Source organism: Mycteria americana, chromosome 2, assembly GCF_035582795.1.
Source record: "Mycteria americana isolate JAX WOST 10 ecotype Jacksonville Zoo and Gardens chromosome 2, USCA_MyAme_1.0, whole genome shotgun sequence".
NCBI lineage: Eukaryota > Metazoa > Chordata > Aves > Ciconiiformes > Ciconiidae > Mycteria > Mycteria americana.
In genome coordinates this window covers 130021008-130043669 of record NC_134366.1, presented here as the reverse complement: position 1 = coordinate 130043669, position 22662 = coordinate 130021008, and the positions used below count along the sequence as shown (strand labels likewise).

The following is a 22662-nucleotide window of genomic DNA, read 5'->3' as shown; positions in this document are numbered from 1 at the left end:
CTTCTACTATCTCCTCTGACTTTTAAGAGAGAAAATCTTAGTCTTAGCAAAAATCAATTGACAAAAATCTGCTGCCATATCTGCAGTATAATGTTTGAGAAAACAGTAGACACTACCTTCTTGATCTTGGTGTAACTACAATTATTGTGAAACTGTTTTTTCCACTTTCAAAACCAAACCCCTTATAGTGTGATGGAGTCATGAAACTGATCGTGCCTGTCCTTGCAGGGATTGGGATAACTGTCTCCACAAAGTCTGAAACAGCCAAGTACCTGAGTTTTTCCTTTATGGTCCATCTTTTTAAGTTCAGCTTAAAAAAATTAAAGGAGGAAGGAAAGTAAACTCCAAACCAGTCTCTCTTCTGTCTGCAGTTTTGAGCAAACTTCAGTTCTGCTCAGTATCCTCTAGTAAAAACACCAGAATAGCCTTTAACTAACTGCCTATCTGGCTTTCTTTTTAAAGAGTAAACCTTTTAACCCCACCTTTCATCATCTGGGATCTAAAACATATGCTTCTTCTAACTTTCCCTTCAACTGAGCTGGGCTGCTCCCTTACTGGATTCTCCCTCCATTCCTGATGTACATTCCAGGTTATGGTGAGGTGAGGTCATACGAACACACAGCAACATCTTCTTACGTACAGGAGAGTTTATCAAAGGATTTAGGTTACTGTTTGACAGTCATTACATTCTACTACTAAACCCTTCTATTCTACTAACCCTTCTACTAAACCCTTCTATTCATGAATAGAATTGTTATGTTATGTTAAACATAACATTTAGCAACTTTTCTTCAATTAATTATTTATTATATATAGAATTGGGAGTTCTTTTTACCCACTTGTGAACAGACTAGTCCTGCTCCAGGCTTGAGAGTAGTCTTACGTATAAGACTTTTAAGAGAACCCTACAGCAGCAGTGAACTCCTCAAAAATGGTTTAGATTTGCCAATCCAATGAACTTTTTTGTTCTCCTTCATGAGAACAGGGCAGGAAGGCAAAGCTTCTATCTTCAGAGCTTCCACAACAGAACACTGGAGTGTATGTGCTCTCTTAGTTTCCCAAATCACACTTAGCTAGACTGTACTGCTTCTCTTCAAAAGGGATGAAGACAATATCTGTGGCCTGCTTTTGTGGGAACTTTCTATATGGGCACAAATAATAATGTAAAAAATATTACTCTAATAATAAAAAAATAGCATCAGTGTACACAGCACAGTGCCACGTTCAGTCAAATAACTCAGTTGCCTATCCCATCATTACAAAGGCTAAACAACAGGCTAAAAAGAAGTCTTTTTCCCAGAGTTCCAGTATCATGGGATTTTTCAGTCTGTTTCAGTATATTTGACAAGACTCAGCTGCCTTAGGAATTCCTCTGTCCCTGGAGTAGTTGCTTGTAAACCCTCAAGATACCAACCTTGCAATAGCCAATGTAAAAATGTGTTATGCTATCAAACTTATCAGATCACCTTCGCTGCCTGGGCATATCTCCATCTAGAAGTCTGTTCTGCTATGGCTTCTGATCAACTTTCTACATTTCCTCGGGAAGCAGCTGTGGTGTCTCCCAAACGTGTTCACTCAACACCATCTCCACGCAGCAGCAATCCAGGTAGGTCATGGGCAAAAACACAGTAGTAAAAGAAACAACTTCCATTCCGAGATCTCTTTCCATGTAAACAAGTTTCTGGTGCTTTTAATGGAGGCTTAGGATTCAGGTTCTAAAGAACAAGAATATGGGGTAGTTATTCACAGACCACTTGGACTTTCAAAAGGTTTACATGGCAAAACACTTATTTTTTCATCAGAACTTGTGACCAACTGTTCCATTTGCCCCACAAATTTCAAGTCTCTTGTTCAGAAACTTCAAGACTGAAATAACCATTAAGAGTATAATCTATCTGTTCATTTAGATATTTTCACAAAAACTCTACTGTGTAAGCCCATTCCTAGTTCTGTACTCTGGAGTTAAAAACATCTCAGACCTGGAAGACTTACCAGGCCATGCGTGTAGCTTTTGTCCCCATTTTCTGATATTCGTCATTGGAGACCTATAACTCTTTATATAACTCTGCCATTAGGGGAAATCTGGGTAATAGTTTCTGCAATACCTATTGTAAAACAAGCAGGAGTGAACTGGACATATGGATTTTCCTCATATGTCTTTCCAGAGCTGTGATCTTCCACTTCGAAATCTCCTTTCTATTGTAATTGACAACAGAGGATTAATAACTCTGTCCCTTCAGCTGTTTAGCATATGGGTTCATATTCCAAAACTGCCTAATAAACCATTATGGCTTTCAAAAAAAGTGATCTGTACTTTCAGAGTCAGGGATAATTCTATATAATTGATAGACTCACACTAGGATAAAGCTGTGAGGAGATCAAAATAAGGCCTCAAAATCAATACTTAAAAGTTTGAAGATACGGTAATACAAATTAATACATCTTTATCAAACCGTAACTTAATACCTGATGGAATATTTCAAGACTTCACAACATAAGGAAGTAGATAAAGGGACAACATTTTATTACATTCTGTTCACTTTTTAAGTCAAGGATTTAGCAAAGGAGTTTCTTCCTTTCCTTCTCTCTTTCTTCCTTTCTTTGCTGAGAAGCAGCTTTTTGAAACTAGCACTTAGAAATACTCATGTTTAAAGTTAGAAACATATTTAAATATCTTGCTGAACTAAGCCTTCACATCTACTAAGACTGAAGTTGAATTTTCTTCTCCCTATGTGTAAAAAAATTATGATGCTAAAATTATTTTGGGATTAGATAACTTCCAGAAGTAAGAGATTCAGTAAGACTTCTTAACTTGACGTTAATATTGGAATTACAATTTTGATCATATCATAAAAAATAAATGTTACCAGTGCATGATATAAATATATCAGATGACATCTTTGCAGAATAACAACTAATCCTTGGAATTTAAGGAATCTGGAATAGTCCACATGAGCAATATCAAGTAAAAACCATGACATACACTATTATAGCAATTGCTGAAAAGTCTCAGGGAGGGAACTTTCATATTCACATGACTGCATAGTACAACACATAGTCCATAAATATGGCGCAAAGTACTGTATAAGGCATACAAACTTTAGGTGTCACTCAGTTGGTCCTGGACCCCATTAGTCTAACTGCTTTAGCTGTCACTCAGTTGGTCCTGAACCACACTGATGCAAGAGAAATTATATTTCAAAATATAACATATAACAGTTTTAAAAGTGGTTATCTAGAAACTACATTTTATGCTTTCCTTTTTTGTTGTTGTCATTTTGTTTTCTTCTTTTATCCTTTGTTTTAAGGAATATAGAACAACAAAAAGAAGAGATGAATTCCAGGTCATGAGGTACTTTACTAGCCTCTACTGCTGTGGGTGAGATCACTTGCAGTGATTGCAGTAATTTTCAGGCTTTTGTAAAAGACCATATGCTTCAAAACTATAATTCCTTTGGGCTTCAATGAAGTTAATCATGTGGCATATATTTTATGATCTCCTTTCCTTGACTTCCATTTTCAGCAGAGGCTATTTGAAAAAATAAACAGTAAGAACAACAAAAAATAAAACATACTACTTTAACTGATTATTTTGTTATCCAAGATATTTGGACCATGATGAAGCTGAAACTCCAATCTGTCAATTATGTGTGACTGAACTATGTTTTCTATATTAAGTTTGATCTTAAGTTCCTTGGGGAAGCAGTCATGAATTGCACTGATTTGCATAGAGCTAAGAATACCAAGACGCTGACAAATAATAATAAATACATAAAATCTGCACTCACCCTTTTCACTTCTAATCTTTTTGCTTGTGCCATCTTACCACCTCCACAACCTGCTGGTATTATCCTTATTATTATTTTTAAATTTTATGTGTCACTCCTTAAATTTTTACAAGTTATATTAGGTCTTGGTTTCAGTTTCTGCTGGAGTTCCTCCTAAACTCAAATCCTTACTATTTATGACTGAAAGTTATGTAAAAAAGCTGAATGCGGTGTGCTTGATAAGGTTTAAGAGCATCCATTCTTAGATTACATTATGTGAAATATCTTACAATACACAAATATTCAAAAGCTTGGACTGAAAGAATTTGCTGTAATGCTCTAGCTTCAAGTCCTACAGTTTTCTCATTTCTAAATTCTGAAGATTGAGAATTTAGATTTATCACATTTATCAACTTTTGGACAATTGTAGGTCATTTAATCTAATATACCCAAAGACCTGCCTAAACATTTTTTATTGTTTTCTTCTTCCTTTTAATCATCCAGATACAAGAATCATCTCCCGAAATCAGAAGGTAGTTCAAAACCAGAAAACAAAATGACATTGGAATAATATAGCTGAGTGGGTTTTCCACATCCTAAAGAAAGAAAAAAATTAAGCATATTTAATTTATACACTTACAGAGTGATGCAACCTAAGTTTGACCAAATATAAGTGGGAAGAAGTTTGAAAACTGCCCTGTAAAATGCTGAAAAGTTCTGCTTCAGAAAAGGAAGAAAACCTGCAAGATGTGATACACTGCAGAGTCTGCTGTGTAAAGTCATTAAAAGAACATGTTTCTCAATATGCAGCTCATTTTACGGATGAGCTGTGTCCAGGATGAAACCTATTGCTCATAGATATATATTTTTTTTAATATGACATCATTGCTTAAATAAATGTGCAATCAGCTTATATTAGCTCTATTTGAATTCAGGCACTTTGCCAAATTCTTCATTTTCTACAACCTTTCTTGGAAAAGAATGCATAATAAACCTGGTAATGCTTAGCAGCTAACTGTCCTTCACCTATTACACTGACAAATGATGCAGTAAGCTGACTGTGTTTAAACAATGCAACAGGTTTGAGAAATTGTTCTCATGCTTGTTAAGTCAGGAATAAAGTGAGGCTTTGCCCCCCCTATACTCTGTGCTCTGTAATCCCCCAAGGTACAAACCTTCAGAGATACTGTTCTAAAATATGGAACGAAGCATCTTAGAAACGTGTGCTACTTTGAGATTAAAATTCAGGGGGCCATTAAATTAGAGCACTGACTAATACTCCTTCCTTTTTTCTCTACCACCTCTCCTTTCACATTTCACGAAACCATGTCAGGACTAGTCTGCTGAAGCATAATTAGAATTCCAGAGAGAAGATTTGAAGTGCTGAAATGTTAAACATGTCAGCATGTTAGAGATCCACAGTTCTGCTCTACAGCAATAAGTAGTACAAGGTCTACCTGCCTCTTCCTGATCCTCAGGTGAAAAGAACAATCAATGTCAGTCACATTCAGCAGGCACCTACTTACTGTGTCTTACCCTGGCAATCCAGGCTGAAATTAAGTACTGCAAGACCATTCAGAGACTCTGAATCCGCCTCCTAAAGGTAAGTATGGCATACAAATTGAAAAAATATATATAACTCTCATATATTAAAAGCATTTTGCAAAAGCCAGTAAGAAACATCACAGAGTTTTCTAAAGGATTCTCTTGATAATAAAGCCAATTATGGAAAGAAAACTTAAGAGAAAAGGTCAATATATACAGTTTAACATGGAAATTAATGTATTATTTAAAATATTTTCGCAGCTTCTGCTGTGGGGTTCAGTGAGTGAAGAGCTCTAATCTCAGTTAATACGGTGCAGAATATCTTGGCTTTTCTGTCCGCTATTCCTTCACTAAATAAATTCCAAATCAATAAATAGAAACTCCTACCTGCACGTAACATTTAGCTTCAAAACCCAAATGCCAAAAGTCATGAAAAGCAGGTGCAGAAAGATCTCAGGAAATACTCGCACTACGTAACATTAGAATGAGCACCACATTTTGATGCATATCCGAAACAGATAACACAGATAATTTACTGTTGCTTTCAGTGTCCTAATGCTAACTCACAATCGCCTAACCAAAAGCGAAAGGTCACCAGCTCTGCAACTATCAGTCAAATAGTTCATTTAAGATTAACAACGATCTATTCACTTTTATCTGTTGTAGACAAAAGGGAATCAGTAAAGAAAATTAAGCGCAGCAGGATTTGGTTCAGGTTCAGTTCACCTTTTTATTCATGAAAATCCATTAATTCTGCTGGGTTTTAATAGTAAACTTGGGGTGAGGACATGGCCACAAACCACAGGCTTGGTGGCTCTCGTGTGGCTCTCCCCAGCACACAGATGACGCAGGATGCCTGGTGATCCAGAGCTTAATACCAAGTTGTGCACCACCCCAACAATCACCTCCTTTCCACACTCCCAAATTCATATAGAGGGTGTGCAAAGTAAGGGGGTGGAAGAAGGCATTTAAAGAGGGATGACAGAGGGCCACACCAAGGCACAGGACATGAAGACCACTCATGTGTCCCACCGAGGCCGTCACTTTCCTCTTGGCTACGTTCCCCCCTTCCCACATTACCTAAGTGGGTGCGCAGGGACAGCACGAGCTGGAAAGACTCGACAGACGGATCCATTTTATTCCGGGTACTAGGACCCAACCAGACCACATAACAATGTATGTTTGCACACAGTTTTCTCACTGCAGGAGTTTTTCTTTATCCTGCCTGTAAGAAACTGTAAACTGTTAGCTACTCCTTCCTTACCCAATAAAAAAATAAATAGAAAACCTCTTTCCAGTCATATATATGCATAACCCTAGTGACAGCAATAGCATGCCACAACATCTTCAATCCATTTATTTCATTTAAAAGTGTTTCTTTTGAAACAGAGAAAAATAAAATTGCTCTCCCATGTGGTAAGTGTAAATGAATAAATAAAGTGTTAATGAATTTCACCTTCACAGATAATACAAACATTGTCATGACCCTCAGAGCACTGCCAACCCTGACCGTCCCTGCCCAGACACCCGTGGCTCCTCTCCCCCAGCCCTGCCCAGGTCCCAGGACCCCATTTCAGTCCCCACGGGTCTCCCCACACTCTACCCAGGTCCCAGGACCCCATTTCAGTCCCCACGGGCCGTCAGTCCCTGCCCCTGTGATGCCACAGCAGGGCCAGTCTCCACCTTCCCACAACCCGGCCCTGCCCAGCCATGGGCCCTGTCAAGCTGGGCCCCTCTGCAGGCCCACATCCTGGCCCAGCCTCAGCTCGTCCCTGTCCCCAGGGAGCTGCCTGATGGTCCAGGCTGGGGCTGCCCTGGTGCCCCCCGGACGCCCTGCTGCTGCCTGGGGCGGTGGGACAGGACAGGCTGCCAGGCCCGACCCTGTCACCCCAGGGGCCCCCGCTGCTCCTGGCCCCCAGGGAGCTGCTGGCCCTCATAGTGCCCTGTCAGGACAAAAGGTGATTATACAGTAGAACACAGTTGCAGCAAGACGGTAAAATTGCTGTATTTTGCCATGGCAGTTTTAGCTTATCTGAAGACTTTAGGCTGGTTAAAAATTGGATTAAGTCTCTGAAAGGACATACTTTCTGGTTATTAAGGTAATAGGATATATCCTTTTGTAGCACTACAATGCAGATGAGTACATGGGATTTTGACTGGGCTGAGTTGCATTCTCATCTACTGCAATAACGAAACGAAATCGAGCCTATCAGAATAACAGCACTACTTGCAGTCTACACCAAAACAGCTGAGAGCTGAACCCACAGCACTTTGGGTTTTATTTATTTATTTATTTTATTTATTTGGGTTTTATTTTATTTGGGTTCCTCACCGCAGCTCCTTGGAGTTTCAGCACGTCAGAGGGACACTGGGGCTGGCTGCCTGGTTGGTTAGGTGGCACTGTTTTTTGCTAGTGTTTTTTGAGAGAATAGGACATACCTGTATCAAACTGTGGATGTAACTTTTGTATTCCTGTCTCCATTTCAGAATTTAACCTTCATTTCACATAATAAACTCCACTTCAAATTATCCATCAGTTTTCAGCAAAATTGTGACAGATACTGAAAAACTGACACAAGATGCCATCTGAGATTGGTCTAGGGGCATTAGCTCTGCCTTTCTGTCAGCCCCTGGTCCACCACAAAAGGAAAATTGTATCTTTATAAATGAAAGTGTAAAAGATGGAGACAAAGATATTATCTGTGTCAAAGAGACGGAGACCTTACATTTAGGGAATAAACCTATATGAAGAAAGGAGTCATCCAGACCTACACATCAGACAAAAAGTGGAATGAGAGAGGAGGAAGAAGGAGCATCAGCTGTGTCTGAGGCTCTTATTTGAGATACTTGTCACTTTTGTTACAGCATCAGGAGAGGCAGTGACTCTGAAAAGAATCACTACAGCCACAACAGTCAGAGCACTCAGCCACACTCCAGTGCACTAAGGTAAATGGAGAGTGATGGTGGATCCTCTCAGTGTGTCAGGCTGTGGACTTTGGCTACGGAGGACAAAATGAACTGCCTGTTCAACCAGCTCTGCTGTCGGACACTGTCCTCTGAAAGAGTGGTGGTGGACAAAGGTGGAAGCACCTGCACAGAAGCATGGGGATTCAAAAGAGTATGTGAGTGCAGCCATTTACATCTAACAGAAAATAGGAGAAAAAGGGAGAAGAGTGTGCATCTTAATTTTACCATATAAAGATCTGCAACTCTCAAGGATTTCTCACAAATATTAAGAAATCCATTTATGAGACATACATTCCAAGCTTGCCTTGCCTCTGATAAGAGGTTGAGTGTACCTATGGTGTAAAATACACAATTAAAAGTTGTATTTAGTAATTACAAACTTTATTTACTTTTTTTACTCTGCTATACATCATACAGCTTGCTCCAAAACCATATTTTTAATAGTTCTGCTTTTCATTGAGGGCATCATATATGCCATAAAATTTAAAATATTGCTGCAGCTGGAATTATGGCTACAATTATGGAGGATTGCTCAGTGCCTTCAGCAATGGCATAATATAAATCCTACCTAATAATTCCATTTCCCGTCCAAATGTTTAATCAGATTAATTTACACAAGTACATTGCCCTTCTCCTCACATGCCACAGAAACAGTCACCCTGGAGTGAAAGATAATCGCTCTTTAGACTCAGTGTTGTGCAACTGAATGGGCTGAGACTCTCTCATTGAAATGCAATGACTGTACAGCCAACTGTTGCACAAGTGACTGGATGAAAAGGTGTTTCTGTGAAAAAGTTGACTTCTATGACCGCTGTTAAAAAAACTTTGCATCAGCAACATGAAGAAAAATGTTTTCACAAATGAAAACCTACACGTGAGAAAACTACAATGACACTGACCAATTTCACTAGGTAAGAGAAAATAATAACCGAGCACAGTAAAACCAAACCTCAGTGCTAATATTGTTTTATAAATATATGCTGTATTTTAAAGTTTAGTATAAAGTACAGCATTTAGTGTGAAGAATAAAGGCACTCTGTCTTTATAGCTATGTAGCTGAAAGAATGGCCTGTTTTAAAGCTTTATATTGCAATGTCTAACTAATTTTCAAAGGACTGGGCAGGCATTTATTTCTACATATTCAAACCTTCATAAGTAATAAGATTTATTTGGAATATGGAATGAATTATACATCTTACACATACATCTTACACATCTTAGGCTATTTAATGCTTTAAAAGAATATTATTTTGGTAATGACCACATTTCATAATTTTCTGCCCATTTTATGAAATCAGATGAAGTTAAACAATGAAGAAAAAAGCTATAGCCAAGTATCAGAAAACTAAGAGAAAACTCAAGTAACTTACATTGGAAAATGTTAATTAACTTGTCCTGTATTTTTTTATTTGTTCTCAAATTTGTCTTTTTATGAATTCTGCACTAATCTACGAGACACTGAGAATATTTACTATTGCTAGTTATGCCTTATTTGTTCAGAATTTTGCAGATGAAATTTTTTCTCTGATGACCTTAGTGGAAATTTTGCCATTATCTTCGAAGACACTAAGGACTTCAAGTTTCTCAGCAGGTTGTTCTTGGTTAACAAGAAGGTGTTGAGTCTCTCTATATTTTCACACACCCATTGGACTCTTTAAAGCTGTAGTAACTGACAGAACTAAGGAACACCCCGAAACCTCTGGGTCTGTAACACGTAGATTGACATTTTACACAATGGTACAGTCATGATACTAAAGCCCCACAGTTTCTCTTACACTAACAGTTGTAAGAACATGTTACAGAGACGGCTGTTGTGAGAAGAGTCTTCTGCATTTGTTCTTCATTGGGAGACCAACATTCCACGAGCCCCACAATCTACCTTCATACAAAGCTTATCACAGTAAATATAACTAATGTTTTCACTTATATAATTGACAGTAATGACACTTCCTTTCATAGTAATTGAATGGGCATCTGTTACAACCCGTCAAAAGAGCCTTGCTCGCCAAAATGCTTAAGCAGAAATAACAAGTTATGAATTTCAAAAGAAAATGTCATTCATATTACTCATGTAATGGTAAAATGTAACAACATTAAAACAAAATGCTGAAAAATTACCAATTTTTTTTAGATTAAATAGCCACAAATTAAGATTATGTAATGAAGAAACAGCACAAAAGAATAGATTATCTCATGTGAAGAAAAATCAATATTTTGCATTGTTATGGCCACTAATGATGATTCAACTTCACTACAATGTTGTTTTTCAGTTTTGATTTTAACTTATAGTCTTACATATGCTTCTCTTTGGAGACTGAATGATTTCTATTTATTTTTTAAATTAATGGAGCCTACTTCAGTCCCAAATTTATTACTAAACTAAACTCATTAAAAGGAGATTATCCCCATTTTTAAAAAATAAATGTGAATAGAAAAATGTTCAAGTGACCTTTATCAGCTATGTTTTATCATCTGCACTACAAAGTTCATCCTGGGACCTAACAAGGGAAATCTCTCAGACATGTATGAAACTGTATTTATATGTTAATGTTAATGAAAAGAACAAATTGTTTCTGTCTTTCCATTTCAGTTTTGGAGACCAAATAGTTATATTAGTTCAAGCAAGCTTTGGATCAGCAAACAATGCTTTAGACTTTGTAAATTCAGCACAGAAAAATATTACATGTAACAGGCACTTTTATGACACCAGCTACCCAATGATTTGATGGATAAATGGCATATATTCTGGCTCTAGCTGCCTAAGCAATCTCATGGTCTCGTTTACAGAAAGGTTCTTGTTACCTGGCACCACATTCTTTCCAAATTTACAAGAAAGTTCCTCCATTTTTTTTCTAAGAAGTATCCTTTTTGAATGCTTGCTAAGGCTTTGTCTCTTATTTTATTTTTCAGTAAGGAACGGATCCCACTTTAGGTGTGTTTTGTTTTTCCTTTTCAGGAAATTATTAGTGAAGGCATTATCAACCACCGTTCCCACTTACAAGTAAGATGCTTATTAACTTCCTTCTGATCTCTCCAGTAGGCACCTCTTTCTCCAACAAGGACAAGCTCATGGTTGAACCTCTAGAGTCTTTTCTAAAATTCTTAGTGTGAGAGCAATATCTGACATCTCTTCACATTGCAGTCCTGCAACCACTTTTGATGGAGAAAGCTTTTACCAGGGCAAAACTCTAAGATATTGTAAATAAGAAAAGTTTATCAACTTTGTTTTATTATATTTATCTTTTAGAAGGTATAAAAATAGTTCAACAAGAGATACACAATCCCAAAATGTAGGTGTTACCATTCTCTGCATTCAAATGTTAGTAATATCAGCAGAATTCATTGAGTTTGTCCTCAGTGAATAAAGAAACCAACACCCTAGTCTCAATGTTTAATTTATTTCTTACTCAGAATTTAATTTCCTGTTAGACTTTTTGTTTTTGCAAAGAAGTGCTTCAAACCTGATTCACACTATATGAAAGCAATTGACAAACTGGGCAGCAGCATTTGATAGGACTTAAGAAATACTAGCATTAAGCTAGTATCAATTTGTGCTTTCATACAATTCCCTGTCATTTTTAAAGCTCTGAACTAAAAATGAAATGAAAGTGTCCTCCTTTTTGTTTTGTTTTAGCTTTCCTAAATGTTTCAGCTTTTGAACACAGCTGTCTGCCACTGCATACAATATGATTAGTGCCATCACTACTAAGCAGAGGATGGTAATTCTGTAGTCTTTCTCAATACTAGCTTTAGAACAGAACTTATCATATACCAGGTTATCCACTGTAATAAAAAATTACACAGCAAAAGTATGAAGATAAGCAATCAAATTTTAAAAGACTAAATTAGTCTTTAAGTATAAAAAAGGTTCTATTGTGATAATATAACATGCTGAACTTCAATAATATCTCTACATCTTCTCTAATGTACTGTCAAGGTGTCCCACCAAAATCAGTGGGGTGCCAAATAGGAACAGCAACCTGGCAATGTCTAAGAAACTGCTAAATGAGTACCTAAAAGACAGACATGGAAGACAAGATATTCTGCAAAAACTGAAAGAGAATGTAACTGACTTTTCTTTTTTTTCAGGAGCAAGCTTTTAAAGGTTTGAGAGACCCGCTGAAAAAAAATCCACAACTGAAAAAAACATTATGTGTATTACCTTGATTATATGTGCCTATTTTGGAATATATTTGACATCTAAAAGCAATCTAGATTTTTCAATAAGCAGGAAATGTGAAACAGGGTGGACTTTTGCAGCTTAGCTTAGCGCTCTGTGTTTTTAAATTCCAAAAATCAGAGCAATAAACACAGACTCGAAATCACAATTTTAATGCTAGACTTTAACTTAACCTTACTGAAAATCTCATTGAGGTTGTACATTCCTCAATGATGTAATTTGTCTTTGAGAAATATAAGCAGGATATACCGAAAAGAAGTTTGCCCTTACAGCAGAGTATATTTATCCATATGAGAAAGCCTATCAAAGAAATGCAAATGTAAGGTAAAGCCAAAGGGAGATGCATTTTATGTGTTAAAGTTACTGAGGGTGCACTCCCAATCACACGATCATATCCATGATTAAGCCATCCATTCACTGAAAGGAGAATACCTATTTCTTATTTCTTACAGTATGTATCAATACCTTAATAAACGGACAGTGTCAACCACAATGGTTGAACTGATCTAAAGAGATAGTAGGAAAGGTCAAAAGCTGATGACACATTTCCATTACCTTGCATCTTACCTTCAAAAGCATCTCACTGTATTTTCCACTTACTAATTTGTAAGAATGTATGAAAACTAGGCTTGACCAGATTAGTTTTGAGAACAAAGACAATGTACTTTACAGAAAAACAGCTGTTCCTACTGTGCTGTACTGAACTGTTGTGGTTTTTTTTCTTTGATGTTGTAACCTTCAGAACTCTGCAATATCTGAAATACCATTGACACTAATGCTAGTTACTAGGTACAGATCTTCTTCAGTCCAGAGACTGAAATGTGATTCTGATGTTCCCCCAAACAAGTTACTAGTAAAGTTTCCATTTTAATTTCAGAAACAGAAGGCTCTGTAAGCAGCTGAAATAAGGTTTCTCTAACTTACATTGCCAATGGAGGAAGCTTGAGATAACTACAGTAAAGGAGCATTTGTTCCATCCAATCTGCTCAAGCACTACAAAAGCCTCCTGTGGTCTACTGTTTATAGTTTTGGGTACAATACATCAAAAAAACAAACATGGAGCAGATGGAGACAGTTCAGGGGACAGCAATAAGAATGATCACACATTCAAAAAATATGGCCTATAAAGATGGACTGTGAGAATTTAAGTCATTCTAGCCCAGAATAGAGAAGACTGAGAGAAGGCAACACATGCAGCCATACACTTTTACATATACACACATAATATATGCACAGAGAAAAAGAACAGAGAGAATGGAAACAAACTGCTGTCCATGTTTAATGTGCATAGGCCAAGAAGTAATGAGATTAATTCACAGTGAGGAAGATTTACGTTACACACTAAGAAGAATTTTCCAGTAGTAGAAACCCTTAAGCAGTTCACAGAAATCAACTAAGGAAGCTGTGAACTTCTGTCACTAGAGGTGTTTTGTTCTTTTTTTCCTAAGAACTAATTAAATTAAAATATTCCAGGAATGGTTCAAATACAGCTGATCTCACACTGTAGGGAAGGATTGGACAGGATGATCTCTCAACGGTCATTCCAACCCTCTGTTTTAGAATACTACCATTTTTAAAAGCTAAATTTCAGGTAAACTAAATTTCAACTTATATGGTTTTTATCTGCAGCAACAAAAACTAAATCCAGCATTACATTCCCCAAAAACATGACTATGCAATATATTCATTACATGTCAAGTATTAATGCACTCTGTATACAGGTTGTGCATATAGATTTAACTTTTTATTTTCATTTAAATCAGAACCACCTAAGGAAAAAAAAAATCAGTTGTGTTCCCAAGTGTTGCTTTTATACAGAAAATGAAAAAGAAAAATGAACTAGGGAGTTACAGAGTGTTTTGAAAAGCAATTTGAAAATATTTATACTCTGTTCATTAAAGCTGCCAAAACTGGTGCAGCACAGATACCAACTTAAAAACGGTTTCATTTATTATAAGCAAAACCAGGAATGTGTGAAAAGGACAAAACCAGGCTTTACTTTAATTTCTAGTCAGGTGATTTGCTGTCACTTATTTAGGCTATTTATTACTACTGATGCTATGGACATTATTCAAAATTGACACTAACCATTTCTTTAAAGAAAACATAAAATTGTTCGTATTGAACATCAGACCTTCAGTATATGCTTTGTGTTTCTTTTTTGTGGGGATATGACAGCTATGTTGATTTTTTGTTCCATTTCTGTCCATTTTGTGTCCATTGTTCTGACAAAGAACAGGAAAGCACAGAACAGCAATGAATGACTGCTATGTACAATTCATAAATGGTGACGACTACCTTTCTGTTGCTTCATTCATATAAATAAGGTGAGATACCTACAAAAAGCAAAGTCTTAAGTGCATTTGTAAGGTCCTGCTCATCTTGTAGGAAACATTTTTTTCATTATTTTTGCAGTGATAAACCATTTTATTAAACCTCTGCCTCTTGTCTTTTGCTTAAGTGGCATTATAAAATGTACATTTAGCAAAATCTTTACTCTTCATAAAATCAACAGGTTTCCATCAAAAACTCAGTGCCATGATTCAGATGTGCAAGGGTACTCAAGTACAAGTAGTTTGCTAGCTGCAAGATGTAAATGTTATCCAGAAGAGTAAAATTCACCCTTGAAACAGGACTTTCATGGGGCATAGACCTTGTACTGGCAGAATATATCAGGGCTGAACTCCAGCAGAGGTAATTCTTACTGTGATTCAGAAAAAATTCCATTACTGGAGTTGCAGAAGTTTTGCTGGGGAGCTGACAATCATTCACTGATAAAAAAAGCACCAAAGGGAAAATGTGTATTATGTCAGAAAAAAATTGCTTCAAGAGACATTCTGAATGTACAAATTATTTGTTTCATCACCAGTGTTCCATTAGTGATGATGACACAGCAGATTTTTGTTTTGATATATAGAAATCTCAGTTCACATTCACTGTCATAAATTTCTCTAATTTACTGATTTAGACAGAAAGTTCCCATAGCCTGAAAAGACAGAAGTGCTCAAAGGGAAAATAAATCAAAACCATAAAATTATGAATCTGGTATCTCTAATTATGATCTGCCCTGAAAACATTTAACCTTCAAAACCAGCACGCCTGGATTATTTCCAGACATGATCTTTTGGAAAATTGCACTTCTAGAAAAAGATCATGAAAAATACTGTGTTTACTCCACTAAAAGTAACCCTTTTTTTTTAAATGAATGGCAGAAGTCCAGTGAGAAAAAGCCTATAATAATTGGCCAAATGATTACAAGTACATTAAATCTTACACTCTGAAGACAACCTTTTAATTGAGAAAACTGGAGTGCAGAAATCCATTGATGCTCTAAGCAATGTAATATTTTTGGCCTATATGATGGATGGAGTGCTTCAAAGCTACAGAAGTCTACAACTATCTGGAATCTGATCTTTTCATGAAGCAACTCTCAAGATAAGAAAAAAACCTTACGGCTGGCAATTAGCAAGCCTGAAAAGACAGGACCCATGATGCCGAAGTTTACAGGACAATGCAGCACGATGTGTGGTTCCATCTGTACCTTTATTTATAAATTAGTTCCAGTCCTCATATGCCATGTCCAAAGTTGACTTCTTCTGTCACTGACAAAAATGTAAAGCTTTTGTAACCAGGACCAAAATTTGATGTCATTTTTTGCACGTTTCAGATCAAGATAATTGCTACTTATTCTCCCACTCCCATAAAAAAGAAGTAGAGTAAACATCTATCTAGCAATATCTATAATTCTGATAATGACCTAGTTTGCTATCAGTTCCCACCTATTGGGGAAAAATAAAAAAAATGTACAATGGCCTGTTTGTTTCCTATAGCAAAATAGACTGCAAAACAGAAATAAATTATTTTATTGAGGAGACAATTACTTTATTGAGGAGCAGTTTTAGTTGACTTGAATGTCAACAATCGCCATCTTTCTTCAGACAGAATTATATGCAAATATATTGTGTAAGAGCTGGATTACATAAATTCCACATTTCCTGAAACGACATTTTGTTCATGTACGGTAAATTCAAAGCCTCTGGGATCTATTAAACACCCAGCAACTGGATGATCTGGAAGCCTTGACCTCAGCAGCATGTATGCATGCACTACTGATACCTATTTGTTCTGCAAGTCTGTACCTCCTTGAAATGTCCAAAGTGCCTTCTTGAATGCTATAACTGGACAGTGCAAGCCTAGGAAGCATGCAGTGCAGGAATGGCTGCAATTTTCTCATACTCAGCACTCCTTCTAATAGTACTACACAGTAGGTGTCAGGAGTTGTGACAGGTCTGCAAAACTCACCCAGAGAAACTCCTTAGATATTGCAAGAAAGCTGTCTGAGAAACCTCTCAGGAATGGCAGCTGTATGAGCATACAAAGTATTTAGCGGATTGTATCAGATGTGAATCTGTAGGAGACATATGATGAAAAGGTAAGAATAGCCTCTCCTACTCTCACAAGTACATTGGACTGTTTATTTACAGTGAGAAGCTGGTTCACTCTTAATACCTTTGAATACCTTTTTACTTAGAACACCAGAAACCGTAGTACATATACTACAACAGTGACAGCTGGTATGCCATAGATATTTCTCAGGAATAAGCTATAAAAATATCTGTCAACTGTCTCTCAGATACCAGCTGGCTTGGAGCAACCAATTCCTTTCATGCTTGTCAGCAGGCTAACACTGGTCAGTAACACGAGCCAGCAAAGCCATATAGAAAAGTGAAAGAATCTAGTTACCAATCATTTTGAGAAGTCCAGATACAAAAATAAAGTCCGTATTTCTTACAATTCCCTGCCAAACTTCTTTAGTAACATGAATTTCCAAGGTTAGCCAGTCGTGTATTTTGTCTTCAAAGTTAGAAAACACTTATTTTCTCTTTCTGTAGGAAGGTAAAATAAAACACTGGTAAATGTGTCTCTCTAACACTGTCATATTTTTATTTTTCTGTTTAAGAAGACCTGCCTGTCCTATTGGGGCATGAAACAATAAAAGAGTGTTTATCTCTCCCTTGAGCATGGAAATTCTTTAAAATCAGTTGCCCACCTCTGACTGTGAAGGATGAAAACTGCCAGAGCACAATGGAAGTAATAATGAGTTCTCTGAAGTTAAGCGTGTCATGGTCACAGATGCAGGCTCTGCAAGCTAACAAAAAAAAAGAAATTAATCTAGACAGTAGATTCCTGTTGAATTTCTCCACTGTCATCAGCTGTTTATTGTCATGCTACATTATGCATAAATGAAAGATTTAAAAGGTTTCAGCATTTATTAAATTCCTAATTGGAATCACAGATATTGAGATCTGAGACTACTTCAAGTCATTTTCACTGATAAGCTAGCTCATCATAACATCCTCAAAGAAGCTATTCAATAAATATGCATAAGCAGTTGCTGAAGCAGAAAGCTGTTTCTCTCCACTCCATAAGAGTATAAAAGTTTGGGGTAGTTTCTTTATCCATAAATGTATCTAAATCAATAGAGTCGGAAATAAGCTGTCTGATCGGAGGCTGTACTGGTGTGCAGAGACAGATGTAAAACAAGAAAGAAATATGAATTAGGAAAGTGCTTTGAAGTGGGCATGTTTCACAAACTCAAGGAAATGGAAAAGTTAGGACTAATTTTCAACATAGTGTATATAAAAATCCACAGAATGTCCCTATCCAGCATATGCAACAATACGTACTCAGAAAAACTGCACAGAAATTCTCTTGACAGAGAAGGAAACAGAGGTGTATGTTCCTGACTGAGAGCTTACAAAATACAACAGACAAAGCAATCCAGATATGCAGACTCCACTGGATTTGCCCTATAACTGGGACTCTGACCAACAGTCTCCACTACATCTTTCAAATGAACAAGCACCTATCTCCCCTACATATAATCCATACTAATATCCAGTATTATCAGTCCATCTTGGACAAGATTTCAGAATTTACATATAGGAATACCCTTACAGTACAAAAATAATAAGTGAAATTTAAAGCTATACTTTGTGTATCATTAATGAGTCATTATTTTGTTGTGATGTAGCACTCTTAAGATCTTGGAAGTAGTATCTGCTAAGTGTTTCCCATCAGGCGAGTGCCAACTTATTTTGCTATTGTATCACTCATACACAAATTTCATTCTTTGAACTCACCCATCTCTCCCTACTATCTCCTTTTTTTAAGTACAGCACAAAGAATCAAAAGCCGGATTGAGAAAAAGAAATAAAGAAGAAAAGGAATCTGGTACAATTTCATGATCACACTTTTGAGCAGCTGCCTGGATCTGAGATTCCATGTTCAGAAGTTGGAGAGTGAAGAGGACTTTTGCAGGCAAGGCAGACCAAACGGTAAGCACACGGTCAAGCAATGAGGCAAATTCATACCAATGAGTTAAAGAGCAAAATGCTGCAGGTAAAAGAAATGGCAAATTCTGAGTTTCTAGACCTAGATAGCAACCTACAGACAAACTGGTGTGATTTGTTAGTTGAAAAAACAGACTCCTCTACAAGGAATCATCTTATCTTCTGTGTAATTTTCAAGCTGTCAAATCTAAGCTTATGATTTTATTGCCCTTAAAGTTGAAAATATCCTCAGGGAAAACATTAGTCTGAAAGCAAATTGAATTGCAGGCATTTTAATATTAATCTGCTTTACTCAATATAGTCCCCCATTCAAATGACTCTTGGTTGTTTCAGAGCAATTCTGCTGTTGACTCTCAGGAAGAATGACAGGGAGCTTGATACAGGTAGGTCTGAATCCCACTACCTGTCTGACCATAAAAACCTTGGGGACACAACCCAATCTACCTAAATCCTGCCAGTCTTCACTTCCTATATACTTAATAGAGCTTAATTCTGGAATAGTAAGTCCAACTAAAGTAGACTAGATCATTTTCTGTACATCTTCAGGGATATCTGCTTTTTTTCCTGTTGGCTCCATGTAATGGGAAGCTTTGGCTTGCCCTTTATAACTAGGAATTTCCATATATTTTAAAAAAGAAAACAGCATATATAAGAAAATAAAGAGGAATCCTCTCACCCTGGCAGGCTGAATATTACAGATATTTCAGTTCTGTAGCTGAATTATTATTATTATTGCTGGGTTTGTTATTATTATTCTATGTAAAGAATTATTATACGTACAGAAATTGCTTCTGACTTAGTAGACAAACCTTTTCTTTTTTTCATAGCAGCGGTTAAAGGGAAGGAGCTTATGCAGATTTGCTGAAGAATCTTGTAGGTAGGCATTCAAAGGTATACAAAAAAGATCCACAGTGATCTGTGTCCAGAAACATGCAAGTGTGCCAAAGGAAAGGACTGCTTTGGCCCCGCAAGTATTACTGCTTCTTTCTTTGATCCTGTTTGCAGATAGAAGGGAAAGAGGAGAACCTATGAGCAGTTCCAAATTTTTCATAACAGGAGATCCCAAATGAAGTAATTCACCTTTAGGAGCAGACTAATGAAGTGCAAGCCACAAGGCCAGAAAATGGGGACTGCTGCTTTCACATGCCAGGAAAGATGCACCTTTCGAAAACAGGCGTTTGGGTAATGAAGTTTGCCAGCTCATGAGCACTGCACATTGTCATCATTAGATGAGATACAGACCACCTTCTTTTTCTTTTGTTCTCTGAAATCATCAGAGTTCAACCACAAAAGCAAAATCAAATGAACTCTCAAAGGACAAAAGCACAGAAAACTGCTCACAAAGAGAACGGCCGCACTATACTGCTGCTTCCCAACATGAAGGAATGAAGGGAGAGGAGTGGAATGGCAGCATTTCTGAGGGATGCTGAAAAGAAGCCGTTTATTGTCTTCTTGTTAGTGTAATCTGGATAAAATGAACAGCCCACCTATTTCCTGTGAAGTGGGGATGGAGTGAGAAAGTCTTAAAGAGGGACTGAGATGCTGACAGCGAAGCTCTATTAATCTCTAAAGAACCAAGTATGTCTAAGTAAATTGTGGATAAATGTTGTTCCATAGTGGAACAAATAACTGTGAATTGTTTACCTGGTCCAGCAGGTGCCAAGTGCTGCTTTTCCCTCTGATTTCTCTCTCTTCACAGCTCTCGGTTATATCATTTAGACACTGGGGAGGCAGCTCTAACATTTTCAGCCAGATCAGTTTCAGTGTGGACCTATGGACCATAGATTTTGATAGTGGTGCAAATGTTTCTTGTATTGATACACTCTGTAAGGTTCTTTCCTGAATTTTAACCTCAGGAGCGATACGTAAGGGAGAAGAAAAGCAAGTGTGGTTTTGTAGAAACAGGCAAAGACAAATACGAGGCCAAACCATCAGCTCTCGATGAGCATAAAATAAAGTCTCTGGGAAGGAAATTGTGTCTGAGGCTATGTCTGTTTGAGGGGTTGTGTCTGCAATTTGGCCCAACAGGACAGCAGCGCATCTGTAATCTGAGGCAGCCAGACATGGCCCAGCTACAGACGGGAGGGCCTGCAGCTGTGCTTTGCAGAACAACATCATGGGCAGAGCTGCACAGCTCCCAGCCTAAAGACGGCTTGCACCAATCAACTTGCCAGTGTTACACTGGGTCTTCTTGCAAAAGATCACATGGATGTGCTCTTGCCCATGTGTTACACTTAAGCTATCTGATTATTTATTTTTATTCCTCTAATAAGGAAAAAAAAAGATAGGTCACTGGGTTTAGGATTGGATAGAGGCTCCGAAGGGCCACTTTCCATTTCTTATTCAATACAAACTTATATTGTGCTTTAAATGAAGACATTTAGATCTAAGTTTATAACGAGATATCCAAAATACATCTTCAGCTAACTCCAAACTCTGCCAGCAGAAGCAGGTAGAAGATGCCCAACCTTCTGTCCGGGAAGTTCTTTCAGTGCCTAAATGTTTGCTCAAGTTCTGCACTCAGGTAGCCCTATTTTAACCAGGATGAACAGTCTCCGAGCTCATATCCACCACCCTTTCGAATCCAGCAAGCAGGATTGCTTGCAAGGCCCAGTCAGACAGTAGTTCTCAGACAACAGCTACCTGTGCAGACTCCGTAAGACAGTGTAGTATTACCTACACAGACAGGTTTTCACGACTGAGCTGCAAAACCTACCCTGTATTGTGAGAAGCTCTTTTTCTTTTACTCATAAGAAGAAGACTTTATTATGGAAAGCTATTGTCATTTCCAAACTATAACCTATTTCCTTGGGAGAAAAAATGTTTATATTTATTCCAAATTTGGGAGACTTCAAGCTAAGCTTGCGCGGGGCATTTCAACTTGGTTTACATGGAAAGAATGAGGTTTTAGAATAGATACAATGGATTGCAGCTAAGCCTCAATAGTATTGGTTTTGTCTGTACTACAGAGAGGTTGTAGGAAAACTTTAAAATTACTGTGGATATTTAAAAATAGTAAAGGAAAGATACATTAGGTGTCAGCAACAAGAATGATAAGGGATAAAAAAAAGGGCTAGCCTAGGAAAATATTTTCTGCTGTAATCAACTGAAGGACAATGGACATTCTTGAGAACAAGAATAATTTTTCAGGCAAAAACCATCAGTATGTGAAACTAAAGGCAGTTTTTCAGTATCATGACAGTTGCATGACAACAAGAGAGATAAAATGAGATCTGAATACTGTGGGGCACAGGTAATTTAGAAAGATCAGAAAGAACAAAGCATAAAAAAAAAAGCTTCACTACTATCTTGAAAAAGAGAAAGTAATTTTGATAGGAGAATGTGAAAGAAATACAAATAATGGAGAATTATAATAGCTTGATAATCAAGAAAAAAGATAATAGGAAGTTATTATGGAAGATCCAAATAATTAGTAAATAATTAACATAATATGGATTACAAAAGAATTAATTTCAAATTGGAATATATTTATATGTATTAAATATAAACCAGAACAGAGTATCAAGTGAAGGAATATAAAAATGAAGTACAAGAAATTCTAAGTAATGTAACATACTAATAAAAATGCAAAACCAAAATAATCTTGTGTAACTTTGCAATGAAAAAGTCTGTAACTGGAAGCTCAGATGAAAAGCTGTAAAATCAATCACCATGACCTACCTGGACATAAGAGGATATTTAAAGAAATTAAAACAACTTTGGAAAACAAAAAGTGCTAAACTACAGCCCAATAAATTTAGGAAACATCCACAAAATAATGATTCTGCCATTCTGAAGGAAAACAGAAATGTATGAATGAATTTATGTGTATATTTTCAATGTAAATTCT

At 37.0% G+C, this 22662-nt stretch overlaps 1 protein-coding gene across 4 annotated transcripts in view; it reads right to left on the bottom strand.

Moving 5' to 3' along the window:
- Positions 1-22662, bottom strand: part of SNTG1 (syntrophin gamma 1) — a 348105-nt gene that overhangs the window by 181498 nt on the left and 143945 nt on the right. The window contains exon 1 of one of the 4 annotated variants that reach the window (XM_075494640.1): positions 17510-17528. The exons of the other annotated variants lie outside the window; for them this stretch is intronic. The gene's annotated coding sequence lies outside the window, so the exon portion shown is untranslated. Of the gene's footprint in view, positions 1-17509; positions 17529-22662 lie in introns of those variants that run through there. 4 annotated transcript variants of the gene reach the window in all.